General features: G+C 40.4%; 1 protein-coding gene across 23 annotated transcripts in view; it reads right to left on the reverse strand.

Annotated features, from left to right (window-relative positions):
* Nucleotides 1-24292, reverse strand: part of MEIS2 (Meis homeobox 2) — a 358946-nt gene that overhangs the window by 105296 nt on the left and 229358 nt on the right. The window lies entirely within an intron of this gene.

Raw genomic sequence — 24292 nt, forward strand, 5'->3', positions numbered from 1 at the left:
ACTAGAACAATTAAAGTTATGAAAATATCTTCAATCATATCTTAGCCTTCTATATATTGATAACCAAAATACCTGTTACTATTGCCCCAATCACTAATTCCTACATCTAAACTAATGCACCTACATAACTCCACACCATCTAAGAACCACTTCCCACATTCAAATGTTTCACCTCCAAAATAATTTCAGATGCCAAAGCACATGGCCTCCATCCATTTAGACTAACAGGACCATCCTCTTTCCTGGAAGTAAGCTGTGAATATCCTGTTAGCCCTGGTCTTGACACATTTCCTTTGCGTCTAGCAGTAAGGCCCAAAATTTAAATGTCAGACTCATTTTCCAGCCTCCAGGTTTTGTATTTTAATAACCACATTTTTTGTTATTGCTACCACAAAATCTAATCCTAAAGTCTTCACAGTTTCTCATAATTGTATTAAAGCTATGACAAAATTGTTGTAGTATATAAATAAAGATAGGTTTGCTATGTTTGTCATCACCACTGTAAAAAGCTAACATTAAACCTAATTTCTCCCTGGTTTCTCATAATTCCATTACTGCATTTAATTCTTTAATTAATTGTTTAATGTTTAAGCTCTGTTTAATTGACTATTGGAGACAGTCTAGAAAGCAACTGGTTAAGAAATGGATTCCTCCACCAGCACTGAATGGTGCAAAGTGAACATATATACAAGCAATGATAAGAACATGTAATTTATGCACATGTATCTTATGTCATAGAGCATTCTAATATAAATGATGTACTTCTGAGGATCACTGAGAGATACTACAATAAAATCATTGCTTAAAAGACTAGGTGTCACAATGAAATTTTTGGGTACCATGGTGACCTAGGGCCTGGGATTTGTTGAGACCTTTTAAAGTCAAGTCTCTTCTTCCAGTGACTTTCAGTGACTTCTCTTCTTCCATTATCCATTTTATATCCTTCCGTTATGCCTGCAGATGCTTGTTAATTGTAGATTACAAATTTCCCACATTCTGTGATATTTGTGCTGCTCATTTAAATGGGACCATGAAGAAGGTATGCTTAGTGGCCATTAACAGATTGGCGCTTTTGTCCAACTATCTGTATAGTTCTTAATCTGAAATTTGGTAAGAGAATGTTTGGGTGTTCTGGATCAGAGAGAGACTCTTATCTTAATTCTGATAGCCCTGATTTTAAATATTAGAGAATAAAAAAAATAGCATCGCAATTGGGCAGCTAACTGTATTTACCCAATTATTTTGTTTCTAATACTATATGTAGAAACAGGGCCGTAGACAGGATTTTAAAAGTTGGGGGGCATTTTTAAAAGTCAGGGGGCACCCTTTCCCATCCACTGTGAGGCTTGCTGCTTCTCAGAAGCTTTCTGGGATAGAGGCAAAAACTGGAGGCTCTGAATGTGGCCAAGTCCAGGCAGCCAACCATAAAACTTTGGAGTCAAGAACTTTGTACACGAACAGAGGGTTTCCTTCCTCTTCCCACCCCAGCACTTTGCAGCCAGCAGCTCCATCCATCCCCCCTCCCTGGCCCATTCCACATGACTCCCTCCACCACCCTCCTCTCCACCTGCTGCTTTTGCTGCTGCAGTGCACTGTGCCCTGCTCAGCTCCCTCAGCTCTGGCTGCTGCTGCTTCGCTGGCTCAGCCATGGCAAAAACTAAAAGAAAAAAAAGCAGGTTGTGACCCCGGAAGCCCCCTGGGGCTGGGGGGCCCTGCCTGGAAGTCATTGGGCAGTGCCCCCACAGGCCCCCCTGTGGCTACAGGCCTGTGTAGAAACATAAGAGAACATAAGAGAAGCCATGTTGGATCAGGCCAATGGCCCATTCAGTCCAACACTCTGTGTCACACAGTAGCCAACCCCGCCCCCCAACAGGTGACATCAGGAGGTCCATCAGTGGGGCCAGTAATGCATAAAAACATATAAGTAGTAATTGCAGGTTCAGAAAACACCACTATCTGCTCCTTTGTGTTGAATAATGCTTAAGTAGAAAATCTTTCCTCTACTGAAGCACAAGAAAATATCAAATGTAATGATAAGATTGTGGCATTACTTTTCTAATTGAGCTTAGTAGGAATACTGATGCTCTAATTTTGAATGGAGAAGGAAAGCAGCATGGTAAAGCCCAAAGTTGTCAGATCTTGGAAGTTAAGCAAGAGGTACTCAGATGGGACACCACCAAGGAAGACCCTGTGGGGGAAGCAATGACAAACCATCTCTGCTCACTTGCCTTGAAAGCCCCATGCCAGAGTCACCATGCATTGTCACTTGACTGTGCTTTCCTATGTAATTTCGAATATTTGGGGGCTGATCCTTAGAAATCATGACAACTAATGTCTGTTACTATATATGCTCATTGTTGATGGCCTCTGTTCATTTGCAAAACAAAGAGCGGGCTGTTTGTATTCTAATCTGAAACATGTGCACTTGCATTTTTGTCAGTCACAATATACCATGAAAAACATATCTAAAGGTACAGAATACAAGCCATCTTTTGTCATGTGAGCAGTTCCCAGAGCTGTGCATACTGGAGTTGACTCTCCCTGGGGATAAGAGTGCCTCCTCCTCCTTCAAATAAATGCTGGTTATACTACATGCAAGTCTAGCCAATTAATAACAATTGCAGGCAGGAAATGTCCAGTTCTGCAGTGGCACTACTTGCACGCATTTGAAGCTTGGGTTTCATTTCTACTGTGTACATGGAAAACATGGATGATTGTGTGATTTATGCTCAAAAACGATGTGGTACCTTAACAAGTGATGCTCAAAAACGATGTGGTACCTTAACAAGTTAACATACAGCTGACTGTCTCTGTGTATCCATCTAGATACCTCTTGTCCCTTCTAAGTCTTAAGATTTTTGATGACAGTAAACACCTAATATCATAATATGTAAACTTTACAATAAAATATTGAAAAAGGAAATATGAACACACACAAAAAAATTGAACAAAATTTCCCTGAAGACCAGATTGTTAAGGAGGAAATCTTTCATGTCTCCCTTGAAACTTTGCAGGGTTGCTCATGGGAAATTTTCCCTTTGCAACTCATTTTAGAATTCATTTCAGTCATCACTGAAAAGCCCAGTTCTGCAACTCAGCTGAAGTAACTTCATATACAGAAAGTTATTTTAATCAGCACATTTTTAACTGATCTTAAAGGACTGCTGGGCACATACATGTACTTAATCTTAATTACAACATTATTTATTTATTACTAAGTATTATAAGGATAAACTTTCTCAATACTTTTTATGATAAAAAGTTACATCATAATTTTATATATTTACACAACTTGCTTTCCTGCACTGTTATTCTGACCCATTTTGAAGGAAAGGTTGGATATATATGTTTCAGTTCAATACACTTATTTGGTATAGGCAGCAGTGACTTTCCAGAGTGTTCACGTACAATCTTTAGTGTGACACTAAAAAGTAGTTTGAATAGGCATTACACTGAATATGCATTTATTTATAAATGAATTTTAAGCATACTTGATTCAAAATACAGCAATCCTAATTTTAACATTCTGGTGTAGTATTATTTCTGGATCACAACTAGAAGTTAAAAGAAGGATTTTTATCATATAAGTATATCCCAATATCTATATGAATCCCTATTAGGCACCAGTTATCTCTTTATTGAAACAAACACCTGGAATGGCTATTTTTTTTGTAAACACATATTATAATACTCACTCTGTTAGAACATTAAGACGAAACTGACAGCAAGCTAAGCAACATAACTCATCAGCAAAAAAGGGTAAAATAGATGTGAATGGATACAGAAATAAATCTTTTAATATTCCACAAATATTAACAAAGAAAAATGATAATGTTGAGTTAATGTGGGTTAAGGATGAAATGGAAATAATCCACCCCCCCCCCCACCGATTGCTAAGTGTTGACACTTTTTTGGCTAGCCCCTCAAGTATCCCCCCCTTTGGAAGTCTGTGTAATTACAGAAGGCTTTTCCCCTCATTCCCCCTCCTGCTTTGAGCCCACATTAGTAATGACCCCTTCACTGCTTCAAAAACCACTAATAGACTTCAGCAAAGGCAAGAAAAATGAACAGGATAAATTGGAATCCACAGTCAGTAATTTGCATCATATGAGGCTGCTTTGGCTACTCATACTCATTCTTGGTCATCAATCCTTTGCTGTCAGGTGGTGTACTCTGCCACCATGATAAATACTCCTCCTAACACTCTGATTCGTCCAAACAATGTAATTGTCCTCTATTCTCCTTTTGGTAATGGAGATAATGAATGACTGCACAAACAAGAAGGATTGCTCATCACAGACACAGGGGTGATTTCAAACAGAAAAGCCTTGAGTACAAATTTTAATTGACTGAAAATCAGGGTGGAGGGGGGGCAAAGATGGAGGAAGTAGTCTATATCTTCTGCAAGTTTATGTACTTTCAGTTATAGAAAGACTGCACTCTCCCAAGAAATGCCTTCTGGAAATACCCAGTGCAAGGTTGCCTTTAATGATAAACTGGAGAAATATTATACAAAACAGGATTTGATACAAAATGGCTCATTATCTTAATGTTATTTTAACACTATGATAAAATTATACTACTAGTAGGTAACTGCTAAAATGGGACTAGTTCCCTTTTGTTAAATATGCATTATACAAACAGGGATAACTAAAAGAAATTGAATGTTGGGGTGGGAAGTGTGTCTCAAGGATACAAGGAGAATTAACTATTTGTGTTGGTTTCTCATGATCAGTTTGTGTTACACATGAATATTCTTGTTACACATGAATATTACAGTTCTTGTTACACATGAATATTAAACTCAGCATATAATGCATAATGGCAGATACAGAGTTGTCAATAATATCAGTGACAAAATATTTGAAAAAAGGGTATACTCTAGGAATATAATGCTAATGCTAAGTGTAGCAACTCAGGGTGAACACTGGCAAACCCAAACAAAGATTACTGACTCTCCCAGAGTAGGATGGGGTTTGTACCCTAGATCAATGTTCAATGAAAAATGGGCTCATTATAGAAATGTATGTGGCACAAATGGATTTTATTATTCCTAATTAACTGAAGAACAAAATGGGAATTTCCCAAACCTACATGACATTCTGTTTTTGTGTATGTGTGCAAATTTCTTTTCTTAAACCAGAAATGCTATGGGGTTTTAAACATGAAGTGGACTGTTTATCTGAAAGTGTTCTGGCAGGCTGCCACCATATTTCTAAAATTAAAGAAAGGATTTGAAAACAATCAGCATTTTGAGTAGTTCAAACCACAGCAATGTGTTTCAGATTAATTTACAAATATATGTATATATTTAAGACTGAAGTACAGCACAAAAAATTCCTACTAGTTAGTCTTTCGCATGCCTTCTTACACTTTATTAGAACAGACATCACATTGAAATAATAAACATGGGAGGCCTTCATTTCTTCTTTGATCTATGTTACTGAATGTATAACAGGCTCACATTGAAAATAAACCTCTGTATGGTTGTGCTTGAAAACTGGAAAGCAACCCACAAGGCATAATTTGTTGTCACTTTTCATATTGTTTGCTTAAAACTATAGTTTAGTCTATGCATTACTGTGTGCTAGGCCTTGCTCATCCAGCTGCCCATACAGTGGCTAAATATTCTTGTATGAATAAGCTGTGTAATATAATGGCAGACAACAAGTCACACAATTGGTCTGAATAAGAAATAAGTGATTTAAAGGTACAGATTACTCCTAAATAATCCTAAAGAAAATGGAATTATATTATGGAGTAGATCTGATGAAAGTAATAATTTCATATGGACAGAATGATGCATGCTCCAGTTAAGGTTAAACATTAGATTGGCCTGAATCCAGACTGTTCAATTTGGCAGTGCTGTGAAGTGAGTTTGAGAAGCCTCTTTCTTTTATCTTTAAGAAGCATATTTTCAGAAGCATCATCTACACATAGCCTCTGTCAGTTTACCATTCACCACAGCAGGAACAGCTCAGACTAAAGGCTTTTGCCATAGCTAAGGAAAGCTAGCAAGGTGAAGTCTGTCCTGGGCAGGTGATGGTGTTCTTTGACTCCCTTCCCTTCTCTCAAAACAATAGCTGAATTGCTTGAAAGATATCACTGCCAATTACAAAAGGGTACAAGAAATGCCATAGTGGGAGTAATGAAGGAAAATGGGGAAAGATGTACTCTCCTCACAGCAACAGGATAGCCTAAGCATGGAGATGCATTCATTCTTTCAAAACATTTTGATCCTGTTTTCCAAAAAAGCTTGACAGCTCACAGTCATACATACACTAACAATATTATAAAAATACCATAGAGCTAAATACAAGAACTACCAACAATCCATCTAAATAAAATAGCAACAAAATATAACCAACTATCATGACATTACAACAGCATAAATAGAAAACAAGCCTATCACAGAAATTCACCTAACGATTTTTTTTTGGTTTTCTTTAAAAAGAAATCAGTATCTTCTTTTCTGCATACCATGTTCATTCCTTTATTCTCCCTGCTGGATTCAAGAAGATAGAGGGAGATGGACCTGTGACCAGATCAAACACAGGGAAGCCACAGCTCAGCTACTATGGCCTGCTCTACAGAGCCGATGTGCCTTCTGCACCTCACAGTTTGATCCTGTTTAGGATTGCCAATCCCCTGCCCCCACCTAGGGATTGGCAACCCTAAAACAAGGCCACTAATAATTCAAAATTAGAGTCATGCATAGTTTCCCCATTTAAGATTGCTTTAAAGTGCAATCTTAAAGTGGGGTTACTTTATGTGCATGCATCTGTGACAGACTTGAAAACAGTCTGTGCAGCCAAGCTTGGAGTGAGTTAAATAGCAATCTCACTGGGATTGGCTGGACTGCCTCCTAGCAACCAAAGTGACTTAAATAGGGGGCAGGGCCAAGACAAGGGGCCTTTTGCTTCAGTCTGGAGTTGCACAGACAGGAGAAAGACCTGTTTGAGCATTGAGAACTGTGACGGACAGGGCTGTGCTGAGGAGATTTTTATTTTCTTTTTAGAGGGCAAGTAAGACTCTGGTAACAGCTCTGGTTTAGGAGTGCTGACAGGCCAATAGTCAGACTCCTGTGTAAAATCAGAACATCATACACACACTGATAGCTGAGGGTTGAAGTTTAATTATCAGAGGGGAGATCCAGGATGGACAAAGGCTATAGAAAAAAAGGGGCTTGACTCTGAAGTTGTGGGTTAGTGATAGAACCCTGAGGGAGAGTCAGTGTCCAGGGGTCTGGAAGCAGGGTCTGAGGTGATCCTTCAGGGATAACCAGTACCTTAGGGTCTGAAGTGTTTTGAGTGTGTGGGACAGTATAGTGCCAACCAAATTTATACTGGGCACAGCTGATTTTTGATTTTATCTGGGTTATCCAAACTTAGAGAGCCAGTTTGGTGTAGTGGTTAAGTGTGCTGACTCTAATCTGGGAGAACTGGGTTTGATTCCCCACTCCTCCATTTGCACCTGAAGGAATGGCCTTGGATTAGCCATAGCTGTCTCAGGAGTTGTCCTTGAAAGGGCAGCTGCTGTGAGAGCCCTCTCAGCCCCACCCACCACACAGGGTGTATGTTGTGGGGGAGAAGATATAGGTGATTGTAAGCCGCTCTGAGTCTCTGATTCAGAGAGAAGGGCAGGGTATAAATCTGCAGTCTTCTTTTAAGCTTCAGTTCATTCATTTGAAGGCTCAGCCAGCCTTGGTAAGCACCCAGTGGGAGCACTGTGGTTTTCTTTGTATACTGTTTAAGTCACGCAAGTCGTGTAGTAGTGAGTCACGTGACAGTTGCCTGGTATCAGTCAGTCTTCCCTCAAAGGTTAAAACAGCCCTGGAAAGGACACTGCTTTTTCCTGGCGGAAACTAAGGCTGCATTCAGAAAGGCATTTTGGCCCAACACAGCCACTCCCCATCCCTGATTAAAAAGTCATGTTCACACAGTGCACATCTGGGCCCCAAGCCACAACCGCACCTACCTTGCCTTCCAATGGCTCGACTCTACTTCAAAAAGCCATTGGGTACTTCTCAGTGGCAAACTGCTGAAGTGCTTACATGGAGCATTTTCAGGCTGGCTGGACAGCTGGGGCACACCATGGATGTGCTGTGCTGTGCATGTGCATGCGTGGTATGACTACTCCTCTGGAGCACTCAAAGCCCATGCCTCTCTCGGCAGCCAGGAATGCGCCATCTGCTTCACAAGGGGTGCTTCAAACTGCACTGTTTTTTTTTTAATCCAAGAGGCTGCCACCATTATCTGTCTATCTATCTGTCTGTCTATCTATCATCTACCTGTCTGTCTGTCTCTCTCTCTCCCTCTCTCTGGATTGCAGATTTTTCTACAAACCTGGGGTGCTTCTCAGGATTGTAGAAAGATCTGTTGTGTATGTTCATAGGTTCCAGTCTCTGGATTTAAATATTCATAGATTTGGCCACACTGAGAACAAGATATATTGATGCTGCTGAGCACTGAAGCATATATTTTTGAGCCCTATTCTATTTAAAGTATTCATCTACCATGTTTTCCTTCTGTGTGTCCCTGTGAACCAGCTACAGTCATTGTGCACCCACCTGTTGGCTATTCCACCATTTAGGGTGGCCCATCTGGGCTTTTTCATCAGGGTTCCAACTCTGTAGAATGGGCTTCCTCTGGAGAGGTGTGCAAGGCCCCCTCCATTATTTTTTTCAGGCGGCACTTCAAGGTCTGTCTGTTTGCCAGGGCTTTTGAGAGCTGTTGTATATGTGACTAGAATTGTATCTATGATATGGAGTTCTTGCCTGGCTCATTGGAGCCTGTAGGACTGAGCTTGGGGACTCAGGAACAATAGGGAGTAGGATCCAAATTCCTACTGACCTGTTCCAATCACGAGCCCCCTGCTGGTTTGAATGATCCAACAGCATGCTAGCAAGGGAACTTTGTGTGTATATATAGTTGGCCCTGTGGGCCCAGTCTTCAGTCTTTTAAGGTAGCTCTATACTATGCTGTATTCAATGAAAGAGCTATGTTCACTACCACCTCGCCTCCTTATTGCATAGAACCCCCTATAAAAGCATTTAAATTGGCAGGCATCTTTTAAGAAAGGAGGGGATTGTTATTTTATTTTGGCTTTTGAACTGGAAATGTTTTTAACCAAGGTGGCCAATATTTGTATCTGTATCTGTGCTGTGCAAATTGTAAGAGCTGTATCTCGTGCAAGCAAAAAAAATATATTTTAAATTCCTTTCTTCTCTGCTTTAGTTAAAAAAGGAAACAACTGCCATCTTATCTTCATGTCCCCAAGTTTCTCCCAGATGATCTAGCTATAACTCCTTTAGTTGGACAGCTATGTGCTCATGCATTAACTAATTGCCCTAAACAATGAAATAGGATTGGGACCAAGTCCAAAAGAATTTCCAGATGGGAAAAGAATGATCATTCAATTCATTGCATTTGCAATTAAGAGCAAAACTAAGATGTTTTATGTCTTTCCCACAGCATAAGTATTCCTCTCCTGCTTTCTTTTATGTACAGATACAAACACAGACAAATCTTAACTCTAATCAAGCATTTGCTCCTACCTGCTGGGAAGAGAGAGAGATGTTATTGTTATGACTTTGTTAATTACTTGGGAGGTGTCAGACACTGTGGTGAGGAGCAGCAGTATAATCAGAACTTGGATAGACATCCAGGAATAGATAGCTAGAGGGAGCACTGGATCACTGCTGATGCAACAGGAACACTAAATCGTCATGTGTGCTGTTTGGAATTGCACTTCCAAACATTGCTCTACAGTACCACAAGTGCAGTTTCACTGGAGAGACAACCCAAACAATTTACTACAACCTGCTAGATTTCCTGGAAATTTTAGGAATATTTTTCTCTCTAAACAATACTCCCCAAAGTACTGAGCTGTCAGAGCAACTTGCTTGATCCGCACAAAGGCAGGGATTTACCAAGGAATGTCTTAGAATTGTATTGGCTTACTGTATAGAGTTTTACATGGAAATGTCTTTTAATAGTATACACACAGAAATTTTAGCTACTCTGGACTATGGAATCCAATTTACTGGCTGGAGCTGGTCTCTAATATATGCAACTGCTATGTTAGTAGTTTCCAGGCACAATTCACTTTTTCTCAGCAAGCCTGTTCAGCTTATAAAATTACCTTGTTTGACACAATCAGACTGTGACTTGATCAGGGATATGTTTGGATTGCATCAAACAATTTACAGCTGCCCAACAGTAAGTTTGGAGTCACCTGTTGGACAAAAGTCAACACATGGCTGATTGGAGGATCAGCTGGGAGTCTCTTTCTTATTGGCACTCTGCTCCCCCAGAAAAATAGCTACACAGTTATAATATAGTGGGTTCTATGCATGGCAGAGTCTCGGAGTAAGTGATAACAAGCTCTTTAATAGGAATCACATAGTAAAGGGTCACAGTACAAGAGGTGTTTGTAGCCGAGTTGGCTGGCACAAGTAGGGATGGGGAAGGGGCACTTGCCCTTATGACCAAGTGGCACCGTAGGTAGTCACCTACCTGGGCTACTCCTACATGCCAGCCATGGTTCCAGCTGATCCCTTATCAGATGCAGGTCAGTTTCTGATGGCTGCAAGTAGCCTGGTACTGCAAATATATTCAAACAAGTAGAAAACAGTCAACCAATCCACTGATTAATTGGCTGCCTGATCACATCTAGTGAATGAGAAATTAGTTAAATTGGAAGATGTTCAATAATCTCTGCTTTTAAACCTATTCAGGCCATGTTACTGTCTGGCATGTGAGGAACTGGGGAAGATCCTGAAGTTCAGCAGCAGTTGAATAACGTCTTACTGAGTTTGTACTCTTCTCCACACACAGACATGTAAGGCCTGGGTGTGCTCACAGGTGTGAACTGAAGGGTTCTTTGTCTGATGCTTGAGCAGAAGATCAGGCAGCATGGAGGGAATGCCTACTTTCACCATTGGAAGCCTCCTCTCCCTCTTGTTTGGTTTCTCTATTGCTATCGACTTTGGATCCCCATTGGGGATAAAACTGGAATATAAATATGCTAAATAAATAAGTGCCTCCTGTCAGTATGTACTTTTGTGTGCTCTAAAATTGTCAGAAGGGGCTGTTCTACATGATATTGGTTTAGTGAATACTTTTTCCTCCTGCAAAACTGTTTTTTCTTTTGGCATTTCTTTGGTTATCCTTTGTATGATAGAAAAATGATATTCACAAGAGGTAGATGTTGGGGAGAGGAATAAACTAGTTGGCATTATACTTTTAAGCTATTATATTCATTATGTTTTTATCTTGTATGTTTTTAAAAAATATTGTATGTTTGAATATGACTGTTGACTATAAATAAAACTAACTAACTAGTTATGGTAGTATAAGAATTTGTGTTTGGAGGGTATTATCCAATTGCAGGGCATTATTTTTAATTAGATGCATGATTGCAACCATATCCTTATGTTCCTTATAAACTACATTCCATTACAACCAGTAGACATAACAGTTGGAACTGGACTGATGCAAAATTCTTGAATGGGCCAATGACAGTGCTACTACAGTGAAGCAAGATAGAGAACATGGACCTGATTACTATGATACTTTCTTTCTTTCTTGGTGAAGGCATAGAAGAACTGCAGTAATTCTTAATGATAGTGCCATACAGAAATTCTGATTGGCATAAAAACAACAAATTCTCTGCTTGATTAATTAGTTTAGGATCACACTGAGACACCCTAAAACTGGTGCACAACCACATATGGGAGCAGTGAATAAGTGTAAAAAACCTTCCTAAGATCTCTACCATTTGGAGGGTGGGCTGTCTTGGGTTTTTTATACTACCTGAAAGCCCTCTTTTTGCCTCATAAATGCTTCTGTGTTAAAATAACATTAAAGTGTGAAAATTGGGCGTAAAGCTAATTAAGATGTCAGGAAAACAAATTTAAAAAGATAATTTGTTTTGTTAAAGAAATTCAGTACACAGGAAAGATTCACCTACGCAGGGGTTGTTTTGTAGAAAAATAGGTGGTGGAGCTCATCCATAGATTGTTATGCAGCTGCAATACTATTAAGTGGACAAGGAGGTGGAACTCTCAGAAAAGTTCAGGAGCTGTGCTCCTGTGAGCTCCCACTGAATCTGAGGCCTGCACCTATGACATATGGTTCTTCTAGATAAAATTCATGTGCAACAAAACTGTAAAAAAATGTTACAGCATCTGAAGAAGGAGGTACTTAGGGAATCGGGATCACAAGTCTTGAGAATAGTGAAAACAATTTCATGCTTTTGTTAGAAACTGTAGAAAAGATAATTTGTTTTGTTAAAGAAATTCAGTACACAGGAAAGATTCACCTATGCAGGGGTTGTTTTGTAGAAAAATAGGTGGTGGAGCTCATCCATAGATTGTTATGCAGCTGCAATACTATTAAGTGGACAAGGAGGTGGAACTCTCAGAAAGGTTCAGGAGCTGTGCTCCTGTGAGCTCCCACTGAATCTGAGGCCTGCACCTATGACATATGGTTCTTCTAGATAAAATTCACGTGCAACAAAACTGTAAAAAAATGTTACAGCATCTGAAGGAGGAGGTACTTAGGGAATCGGGATCACAAGTCTTGAGAATAGTGAAAAAAATTCATGCTTTTGTTAGAAACTGTTCTATACATTCATCATCATCATCATCATCATCATCATCATCATCATCATCATCATCATCATCATCATCATCATTTATAATAAAATCTGGCACTATGTGTGGTTACCATTCAATCTTATATTGTTTAAAACAGATTTTTCCCGTAGTTATATCTGCCAAAATATCTCCCACTCCTCCTTTGCTGAAAATGTAGGCAGTCAAGAAATTTGTCTGTTCAGAAACCAAGCAAAACATAATCTATGAAAGCCTTACTGAAAATAAGAGGAAAAACATAAATTGATGGCAACATGGTTTAATGAAAGGAAGTCCTATTTTCTTAATTAAATGTTGCTTTTAAAATTTAAACTTTTATTAGTTCTTTCAGTTCACACATACACTAGCTTCTCTTTCACATCTAGCCTTCACCTAAAATATTTAAATTTTTCTTTAGTCTTGCTCTCACTTTCGGCTTTGGATTCACATTCAGCTCCAAATAAACCCACTTGGCAGCCAATTAATCTCCAACTGAAACTGAAAGTCTCCAGAACTGTATCTGTTCACTTCAACCATTAACACTACCTTTACTATTTTCCATAAGGAGAGAAATATATTGTTTATATTCATGCTACTCAGCACAGCACCATATATTTGAATAAGGATGAATATTAAATTTCTATTTTCACTCTAACCAGAAGACACAATCAGTTGCTTCAGCTTTCATGAACTTTAACTTTATTGAGTTCAATGAGCCAATTACAGGAAAACGAAGAGAACAGAAAACAAAATGAAACAATGTAGAACTAAAAAGAAAGGGAAAGTATGGGGAATGCTAAAGTGTGGTTATTTAAGAAATAACAGGGGATAGGATTGCCAAGTCCATTTCAAGAAATATCTGAGGACTTTGGGGGTGGAGCCAGGAAGAAGGGTGTGACAAGCATAATTGAACTCCCCGGGAGTCCTGGCCTTCACATTTAAAGGGACAGCACACCTTTTAAAATGTCTTCCTTCCATAGGAAATAATGAAGGATAAGGGCACCTTCTTTTGGGACTCATAGAATTGGACCCTCTGGTCCAATCATTTTGAAACTTGGGGGGTACTTTGGGGAGAGGCACTAAATACTATACTATACTATTCAATGGACAAGGAGGTGGAACTCTCAGAGGGAGGAGGTGGAACTCTCAAAACCTCAAAAAACAGCTCCCCCAGAGCCCCCGAAACTTCCAGATCAATTCCCCATTATACCCTATGAGAATCTATCTCCACATAGAGAATAATGAAGTGCTCAGCAGATGTCCCCCCCCCCCCCGCATTTCTGGCAATTCTGAAGTGAGGGATTGGCGTCTCTACTCATGAGTTCCTGCCAACTTCTTCAAAGTAACACAGACACACCATCCCAAGAGGAAGCCTTTCAATCGGAGACTGAAGCCTCCAGAGGTGAAAAGGCACATGGTCTTCTTGGGGCAGGGCTTCCCCCCACCGGCCAGCTGACTGGGGGTGGGAAGGAGCCTGGGAAAGCGGAAGAACCCCCGCTGGGACCTGGGGATTGACAAGCCTAACAGGAGAGTCTATTTTCTGTGGATCCACCATTAATTTATTTGGATGTAAAGGATGAAACTCTGATGTAAAGGATGAAAATCCATGAAACTCTACTTCCTTGCCCCCTCCTCTTCCAGCCCCAAAGATGCACCAATATGCTGCTTCTGAGTCACAAGAGATCCTAGAAACAGCATGAGGGGAGAGCAGAAGGAATTGGTGGACAATGTTCACAGAACCCCTTTTCCAGATCTAAGTCTATCATTGTACAAGGTAGAAACACTATCTGCAATAGAAGTTCAGAAACTTGGACTTCCCACAACCAAAACTGGAACATTAAAAACAATTGTTGAGAAATTATAGAAACAGCTGTCAAATACCAAACTAAAATTGAAGCAATAAATTTTCCCATAAACCAATACTGTACATATTGAGATTTTTTGAAAAGAAACACTCAAATATTTTCATTTCTAAAATCTGCAAATCAGCAACAACAAAAAGCTATATTGATTAGAATGTATATTAAGTTTCTTAAAGACTCTTTCACTTCTTGTACCATATTAACCACCTTCAGAGTGACATATTCCATACTAAATATCACTTGTGAAAATATTCTGAAAGATAGTTTAATATCTACTTTTTTACTGGAAAGTTTCCTACTGGGATGAACAGATTTAAAATCTCATTTTCTCTTATTGTACATGTAAAATAATATTAATTAATAGTTTTAATTGCTGTACTTAGGCTGCCTACAGCTAATTTCATAAGCAGTGTCATATTTAGAAGCCAAAGAAGATATAAATTCAGAACAATAAGCAGAATGAACAACAAGTTTACAGTTTTCAGCTTGTTGTAGCACAGTCTGCACACAGACCTTACAAAATAGGTGTTACAGCCAGGGCTTACAAAATACAGGAACCTTTTTATTACTACAAAACTGTTCTATATTTAATATTAACGTACTAGTATATTAATGTAAAACAGAGGACCTATTTTAATGAATATGTTGATTTACAATGAATAAAACACGCTGACATAGGAAAAAAAAGGATATCTCTGCTCTCTTTTACATAAAGTAGAACTATTTTACATAAAGTAGAACTATTTGAGCCATTTTCTCAATATCACTATTTCAGTCTTTAGTTATCTTTTATTTCTTTCATAGAGTTCACTAATGCATTTGCTATATCCTGTTGATTTTGTAAGTAATAATTAACACAGGGGCTATTTTTTCTATTTTCAGTTATTTCTTTAATTTACATTCTCATACCTCAAACTGTTTCCTTAATTCATTTGTTCATATTCTCTACTACATGCTGGTCTAACTGTGTCTTCTCTTCACTTTGATCTTCACTACCTTTATCTCCTTTAATATATATTCTTGTTAGTTGTCACATAATGGATGATTAGCATATACTGTTTGTCGAGTAGGCAGACGAGGCATGTGTCTGAAGAAGATGGGGTTAGTTCAGGCCTCATTCCAGGACAGATGCCTGGCTGTGGCTTTATGTGCTGCAGTTCATATTAAACTGATTCACAGCCTTGACCTACTGGTGTGGCATCTAAATTTTACATTTCTCATTTCTAAATCTAATACAGTTTGCTTGTTCTTAGAAACTGGCTGGCTCCTCTTGTATCTTCACTTGTTACTTGCTTTCCTATATTTACTGTTATTCGAAAACCAGCTTTCTAGCTGTCTGTAGAAAATCCAGCACCACACACACAGAATTGCATTGTATAAAATTTATTGCAACAGCGGGATTTACAAAAAACATTACCTAACTATAGGCCTACTAAAAACAGAACATTCAGGATACAAGAACTTTTCAAGTGAAGAGGAAGCACAACATGAGGCATGGAAAAAAAACAAGAGAAGCATTCAGCAAGCCCTGAATAATAGTGCATATATATTACCGCTCCCCCTACAGTTTAGAACACAGGTGTTGAACTCATTTGTTATGAGGGCTGGATAAATGTCATTTTCTTGGGCTGGGCCATGCATGCCATAAAATGTAACTCAAGGTACCAGAGATATAAACTTTATAAAGGTGATTTCAGATGTCAAATGGTAATAACAGGTAAATGGATTAGGTGTGATACATAGAGGGGTAGTAGACATGGAAATACCAGCATTGGTAATGAAGAAGGAAACCTAGGTCTCAGTTCTATCGAGGAGGATTCCATCCAGGAGGATGTAAAGAATAAATAGACACAAGTCTGACATTAGAAACCACAACATTCAGTTGCTGACCTAAGAGTGGCAGTGCTCTTACGAAGGAATTTCAAAGGGAAATTAGAAAGAGAGACTGCTGAATTTGCAGTTGATAATGAAGCTCAAGACAATGCATCCTCTTGGATTGAATTGAGACCTAGGTTTCCTGTCCCATTATCAATGCGTGCTATTGTCATTTGGCATCTGAAATCATTCGTGTCCAAGATATAGGGACCATTCCAAGTGTTCTAATTCTTAATCAGGGTCTTTTTGAAAGAAAATAAATCCAGATAGGAACAGAGAAATCTATTTAAAAAAAAACTTTTCAGAATAAGCCAAAATAATTTCATCAATGTACACTGTGCTTGTCAGAAGAATTCACCCACTCACCCTTCCTTCCTCCCTCCGAAGAAGAAGTGTGCTTGCACAAAAAAAACTTATATCGGGAATAAAATGTTGTCGGTCTTGAAGCTGCCACAGGACTCTCTTTCCTCCCCAAAAGAGGAGCAGCCCCATAGAAAGCAGCAGAAGTTCTCTGTGTGTGACTGTGTGTGTGTGTGAGAGAGAGAGAGACGGAGAGAGAGACACACAAAGCAGGAAGCAGCCGTGGAGCTCTCTGTGTGCCTTGAGAGGGGGATAGAGACAAGAAGCAGGAAGCAAAGAGCCACTGAGGGAGCAGGGGGGAAAGCAAGCTATGGTGCAGCTGCAGTAGCAGCCCAGGGAAAGGAAGCAGAAGAAGGAACTTGCTTAGGGGATAAATTTGAGCCTTGTGCAGACCAAATATGACCTGTGGGCAGGATCGGATCTACATGTTTTTTGAGGGGGAGGGGCAAAATTAAAAAATGATGCCTCCTTTTGGGTCATACTATCTTATGGTCCCATAGAATACAATGGACTCCATACCCAATTTGGTGCCCCCCTCCCACTGGCACCCCTGCTCTGCCTCCCACAGATCCAGCCCTGCTTGTGGGCCACATGTATGACACCCCTGAGCTAATGGACATACATGACAAATGTGCATGTCTTCTGCCATACAGCAACTATGACAATTGGGCCATACAGACTAGGATTTTGTCCATCTACACTAGTTTTGTCAACAATAACCTGAGTCAGCGTTTCATCATCTAAGCCATTTTCAGGCATGTTTCCCAATATCTTCTAAACAAACGCACACATAACATATCCTCAGTTTAAAATCTGTAGTCCTCAACCTTTATTGATACTGTATATACATATGAAGCATCCTCATGCCTTACTTTATCTAGTATTGCCTTCACTGACAGGCATGGCTCTCTTTGCCTCAATCAGGAGTAATTTCCATTATCTATGAAGTATGACTATTTTACTCAAGCTGTTGGGAATATAATATGGGGATATTCTGGATAAATTTGCAAAGATTTGGAGGGCACCACATACAGTTGCATTTGTATGTCTGAGTCTGCCTCAGCAGGATGGGTGGGATATAAATCCAATATTAAATTAAATTTAAATTAAATGTATCGCCCCAAATCTGTGAAAAGGAAGCAAGTTACTTCTAAAACAAACAAAATGTTAATTTATCCTTTGTACATTTGAGGAGCCCTGTGATACAGAGTGGTAAGCTGCAGTATTGCAGTCCAAGCTCTGCTCATGACCTGAGTTTGATCCTAACAGAACCTGAGTTCAGGTAGCTAGCTTAAGGATGAGTTCAGGTAGTTGGTTCAAGGCTGACTCATCCTTCTGAGGTCAGTAAAGCTGTAGTTGACTGGGGAAGGCAATGGCAAACCACCCCTTAACAAAAAGTCTGCCAAGAAAATGTCATGAGGCGACATCACCCCATGGGTTGGTAATGATTTGGTGCTTGCACAGGGGACGACCTTTACCTTTTGTACATTTGGACTGATTGGACTGATCGGATGTGGACTGATCGGATGCTTTGGATGTCTCTTATGCTTTGAATAAAATAATTCTCAGAATTATTTTTTCACAGCATTCCACAGTACCCCTGAGCCATACTATTAAACAAGTTACAGAATACACATGAAGTTGTGGTCATAATGTGGGTGTTGATGTGTTGGTATGTTTGTGGAAGAGCACCTCATTTCGTTGCTCTCATTTTCTTGAGAACAATGACAATCTATCTATCTATCTATCTATCTATCTATCTATCTATCTATCTATCTATCTATCTATCTATCTAACCACTATTCCCTGTTAGTGTCATATTCTGCCAGTTTTTAATTGGCTTGCTTATTTATTTATTTAAAATATTTTATGCTGCCTTTCGACCCAATCAGAGTCCATAAGGTGGTGAACATAAAAACATGTTAACATTTAAACAATTAAATACAGTTAAGATATTTTAGAAATTAAAAAACAATTAAGAACATATGAACAAAACTAGGAGGGCAAAAAAAATGGTGGTATACCAGATGTAACAAAAAAAGTCTTCACTTGCTAGCAAAAGACACAGAGGGAGGCAGACAAATCTCGCTAGTATACAGAGTTTTAAAGGTAAATACTGGCACCTTCAATTGAGTCCATAAGCAAACTGAAAGCCAGTGTCCATGGTATAAGACTGGACTGGTATGTTCCCTATGACTCATTACAATCAACATTCTGATCACAGAATTCTGTACCAATTGTAGCTTCTGTCTGTCTTCAAGGGCAGCCGCACACAGAGCACACTGCAGTAATCTAATCCAGACACACACCACAATAGCACAATCTTTTCTGTCCAGGAAGGGCCACAGCTGGCTGCTGAAAGGCACCCAGGTCACCACTTCCACCTGTTTATCCAACAGAAGGCCCATGTTTAGAAGTACCTTCAAGCTGTGAAACTGCTACTTTAAGGGGAGTGCAACCCCATCAAGAATAGTGGATGATCAGTTTCCTAGTTCAGACATTCCCCTTACAAATAGTATTTCTGTTTTGTTGGGATTAAGTTTCAGTTTGTTAGCCCTCATCAATTTCAAAACTGTTTCGAGGCTCACATTTTCCAAAGCCACCCTGGAGTTCTACTGGAAGCTTATGATAGTTGAATGCTATCTGCATACTGGTGGCAGCCTAAATCTCCAAATGACTTCCCTCTGTGGCTTTAAATAGGTGTTGAAAAACATAGGGGACAAGATGGAATCTTGGGGAGCTCCACTGACAAGAAGTGAAAGGGCAGAGCAGCACTCCACCTACTCCAACAGCTACCCTTTAGGGCAGGGGTGTCAAACATGCAGCCCCGGGGCCAAATCAGGCCCCCGGAGGGTTCCTATCAGGCCCCTCGAGCAACTGGCTCTTGTCTGCTTCCTTCTCCCTCTCTCTTGCTTGCTTCTGCATCTCAGCTTGCTTTGCAAGGCTTGCTCAATCACACAGGAGCTACAGAACAAAACCTCCATTTTCTCCATTGGTTGAGGCTCCTCCCCCCTCCTAGTCCCCTCAGGAGGAAAGCTTCCTTTGCCCAGTTCTCTGGATCCCATGAGAGAAATACAAAGAAAGCACCTTTAAGACCAACGATTGCTAATGTTTTAAGCATGTTTTATTTTAAGTTTCTCTGTGTCCTTTAAAAAGTGTATATCTCTGCTACCTAATCTTAAATAGGTACACACATGTCCTGGCCCAACCCAACCCAGCCTGGCCCAACAAGGTCTTATTTATGTCAGATCCAATCCTCGTAACAAATGAATTTGACACCCCTGCTTTAGGGAGGACCAGAGCCACCAGAGAACAGTGCCTCCCAGTCCCAAAAGGCAATCCAGAAGGATACCATAATTGATGGTATCAATAGTCACCAAAGAGATCCAGGACAATAACAATGTTGCACTCCCTCTGTCCATCCGCCAGTGCATGTCATCAGCCCAGATGACCAAGGTTGTTTCAGATCTGAAACCAGAATGGAATGGATCTAAACAATGTGCTTCAATCAGGAATCTTTGTTTTGGAGTTGACCTGCCACCACTTCTTCAGGCATCTTGCTCAAGAATGGTACATTTGAGACAGGATAATATTTATTTACCTCTCCTTTGTCCAGAGCAATGTTCCCTCTAAGCTATGGAGTCTTGTGAGCAAGACTACTTCATAAGCTACTGGCATTAAAGTTGTGAGTGAGCCATTTGGCTATTGCATAAATTAGTTTGTTCTGGGGCCATCCTTCCTGAGCTAAGACAAAAAAGTGTGAGCCAGAGGCTAAACAACTGTGAGCTTGCTCACACTAACTCAGCTTAGAGGGAACACAGGTCCAGAGTAAGTTTCTTTAGGAGTATGCACCATTCTAATGAGATCACCTCCTTTCACAGGAAGGCATTTACTGTCTTCCAGACCCAGTTAGAATGGAACTATTTTTGATCTAAGTCTTATTTCTGCATTCAAAAAAAAAGCAGCAACAAAGCAACCAGAGGTTAAGAACAGGGCCTAATTCAAGCTGGAGCCCAGTTCTGGATCATATGAACAGTCTGCCAGTGAGTAGCCCAACTGTTCCCACAATATAAGACAGAGAAAAGTACTCCCAGGTCATGATGTATGTTTTTCAGATGGGCCCCTGATCTTATGAATCTTAATACCTTAGGAAAGAAATTAGCCACTGGCAGTTTTATTATTTGCAAACATCTACAAAACAACTTTATAAATAAAAAGGAGATTTAAAGGACTTAAAAGCATACCTGCCATCAATTTTCTGGTTTCTGTCCAAGGTGAATTCTTGTCATGGGAAAGTCTTATTTTCTTGTCCTGGTAAAAGTCTTGTTCAACTGAACAGCCAGGAAAAAGAAAACAGATCACAGCTCCATTTCTGAGAGCCAGTTTGTCTCCTGGGGCTCTTAAGCTTGGAGAAATGTCGACTGCGGGGTGACATGATAGAGGTTTACAAGATTATGCATGGGATGGAGAAAGTAGAGAAAGAAGTACTTTTCTCCCTTTCTCACAATACAAGAACTCGTGGGCATTTGATGAAATTGCTGAGCAGTCGGGTTAAAACAGATAAAAGGAAGTACATCTTCACCAAAAGGGTGATTAACATGTGGAATTCACTGCCACAGGAGGTGGTGGCAGCTACAAGCATAGCAAGAGGGGGTTAGATAAAAATATGGAGCAGAGGTCCATCAGTGGCTATTAGCCACAGTGTGTGTGTGTGTGTATAATTTTTTTGGCCACTGTGTGACACAGTGTTGGACTCGATGGGTCACTGGCCTGATCCAACATGGCTTCTCTTATGTTCTTATGTACTGCCTTTACCCCTGCCCAATGTGTGATTGACCCAGTCTCTCCTGTAAGCCTAAAACCAGCCAAATGGTGCTTCCTTCCCTTGTGAGAAAATGAGAACTGTTGCTGCTTTCCAATGTAGCATGTACTGTTGACTTCAAAGGAAGGCAAAAGGGCAAGGTGCAACTACACTGGCTTCTGCTAAAATTTCCAGAACTGAAGATAGTTGATATACTTTCCAGTGGCTGGGTAGGCAGCATAGGCAATGGCTCTGGGAGTATTTGCAGACTTCAAGGAGGAAAATCTTGCCCCCAACCATGAAAGCTCCCTGTTACTAAGTTCAAAGTATTGCCTAATGCTCAGAGGAATTATTATTTAACTGCAGTTCTTGAGGGATGAACTCTTTGCATTCCTATTATTTTGGAGTCAATCTAGACATAAGAGATCCAACTTGAGTCCTGCACAATTTATAATATGGAGAATCAGAGGTAACTGAAAGAGGAAATGGGTGGGCAGAACAGCCTTTTTTGCACTGCAACAGATATTTTTCTCCTGGCAGATGTTATGTATGGCTTTGGAACCTCAATATGAAGAGAAAGAAAGAAAGAAAGAAAGAAAGAAAGAAAGAAAGAAAGAAAGAAAGAAAGAAAGAAAGAAAGAAAGAAAGAAAGAAAGAAAGAAAGAAAGAAAGAAAGAAAGAACAAGCTGGTGTTTTGGGGGTGAAAAAAATTCCCTTTTGCCCATCCTTTAAATTTACCCATCCAGTACTTTATGTTGATTTGGCTGAAGACTTAATAGCAACTAGTCTAAAGGTCTAATGTGATCTCACATAACTTACTTGTTCCTGTACAAAATGTGATGGCTTATATGCAAACTGCTGTACAAAGTTTGAACAAAGTTGGCTTCACAGATGAAATGTTATATGTGCAGAGCTACTGTTCCCCTCACCTTTGCAAATGTCAAGCAGTTTAGCACAAATGGCTCTTAGCAGGCTGTATATACAATGTGAATCACCTTTTTAAAAAATTACAAATAGAAAATCTAAGGCCCTGAGCTGGATGGCCTAGGTTAGCTAGATCTTGTCAGATCCCAGAAACTAAGCAGCATCAGCCCTGGACAGTACTTGGATGGGAGACCACCAAGGCAGGCAATGGCAAATCACCTCTGTACATCGCTTGCCTTAAAAACCCTACCTGTTTGCCATAAATCAGCTCTGACACCACTTAAAAGAAAAATATAAACATGAAGTTAATTTTATCTGCAACTGCCATATATTGGGAAGAACTACTTGTCATGGGTTGTCAGCATTTCCAGCCTAGTTCAGAGCTGCCGTTCTTAGGCACATGTGCCTTAAATTATCACATATACTAAGTGTGACCCCATAGGTTTTTTAAACTGTTTCTAAATAAAAGGAGAAAAGAAAGCTATTTCCTCACCTTCAGAACCCTGAATGTATGTTTGGCTTGCCCTTTAGCCTGTGGTTGGTTTCTTTCTTTCTTTCTTTCTTTCTTTCTTTCTTTCTTTCTTTCTTTCTTTCTTTCTTTCTTTCTTTCTTTCTTTCTTTCTTTCTTTCTTTCTTTCTTTCTTTCTTTCTTTCTTTCGGCTAGATACAGACAGGCAGCTTGGGGCAGTAGCTTCCTGTTGCAGACTAAAGCTGGCAGAGTGGAAATTACCCCAGGGTGGTCAGACAGCTTGCGGCCCACTGCCAGAACTGGGATAGGCTGGCTGATAACAGACGGCTGGTTTGGGGTGACTTGCAGCTGCCCCAAAGAAAGCTGGCCAGAAGAAGAGCGCCCTGGAGCTTCCAGAAGGCGCTGGAGGAAGGGGCGGGCCTTGGGCGGCCAGGGAGCGTCTGGAATGCTCACGCGTCCTGCTTGCAGCTCCCTGGGCACTTGTAAGGCACTCTCCGGCCTTCCAGATGGCTGGGCACTGCCTCAGACCCGCCCCAGTGAAAAGGGACCACTTTCCAAGTGGTTCCTTTTAGAGGCGGATGGAGCATCTTTCAGGACGGGGGTGGGCGGCAGATGTTGCCGTCTGGCTGGGTTTTTTTGGGTTGACTTCAGAGGCGTCTCTAAGTCGACCCAAAGAGCCAGTCTGTAATCAGCTGCTGCGTGTGCCCTGAAGGAGTGCTCACACCCCTCAAGCACTTGAACAATGCTTCCCTGGCATTCAGATGGCCAGGAAAGGTGCCCCAGAAGCGCTTCAGTGATTTGCTACCACTTCCTACCTAGTAGCTTTTTGAAGCAGCAAAGTGACGGCAGAGGACAAGGTAAGGGCAGGAGCAAGGCGGGACCCAGATGTGCACGTTTGAACACACCTTTTTGATCTGGATATGGGCTGTTCCTCTGTCAGCCCAAATTGGACATCTCAATTCAGCCAATGTGTCTGCACCTGGAAGTTAGGGCAACCTCTAGTGACTAACCCCTACTGGGGGCCTGAAGGATATTGATTTGGCTGAACACTTAATAGTAACTGCACCTGGAAGTCAGGGTGACCCTGTCCTCCTGACTGCTGATATTTTAAGGAAGTCTCCCATCCAAGTACTTGCCAGGGTCAACCCTGCTTAGCTTTTGAGATTTGATGAGATCCGGCTTGCTGGGGCTATCCAGGTTAGCATGCCTGTGGATTTATTTATTTACATTTGTCATCTGCAGTGACATAGTTCCTGCCCTAGGTTTGAGGAGCATTTGTCGACTGGACTGTGTTGACATATAATCCTCTCACTCATAATTTGGGGCCCTGTGCTAGGGATACTGGTCTCAGTCTTGGCTTCATG

The sequence above is a fragment of the Heteronotia binoei genome, chromosome 21, assembly GCF_032191835.1.
Source record: "Heteronotia binoei isolate CCM8104 ecotype False Entrance Well chromosome 21, APGP_CSIRO_Hbin_v1, whole genome shotgun sequence".
Taxonomy (NCBI): Eukaryota; Metazoa; Chordata; class Lepidosauria; order Squamata; family Gekkonidae; genus Heteronotia; species Heteronotia binoei.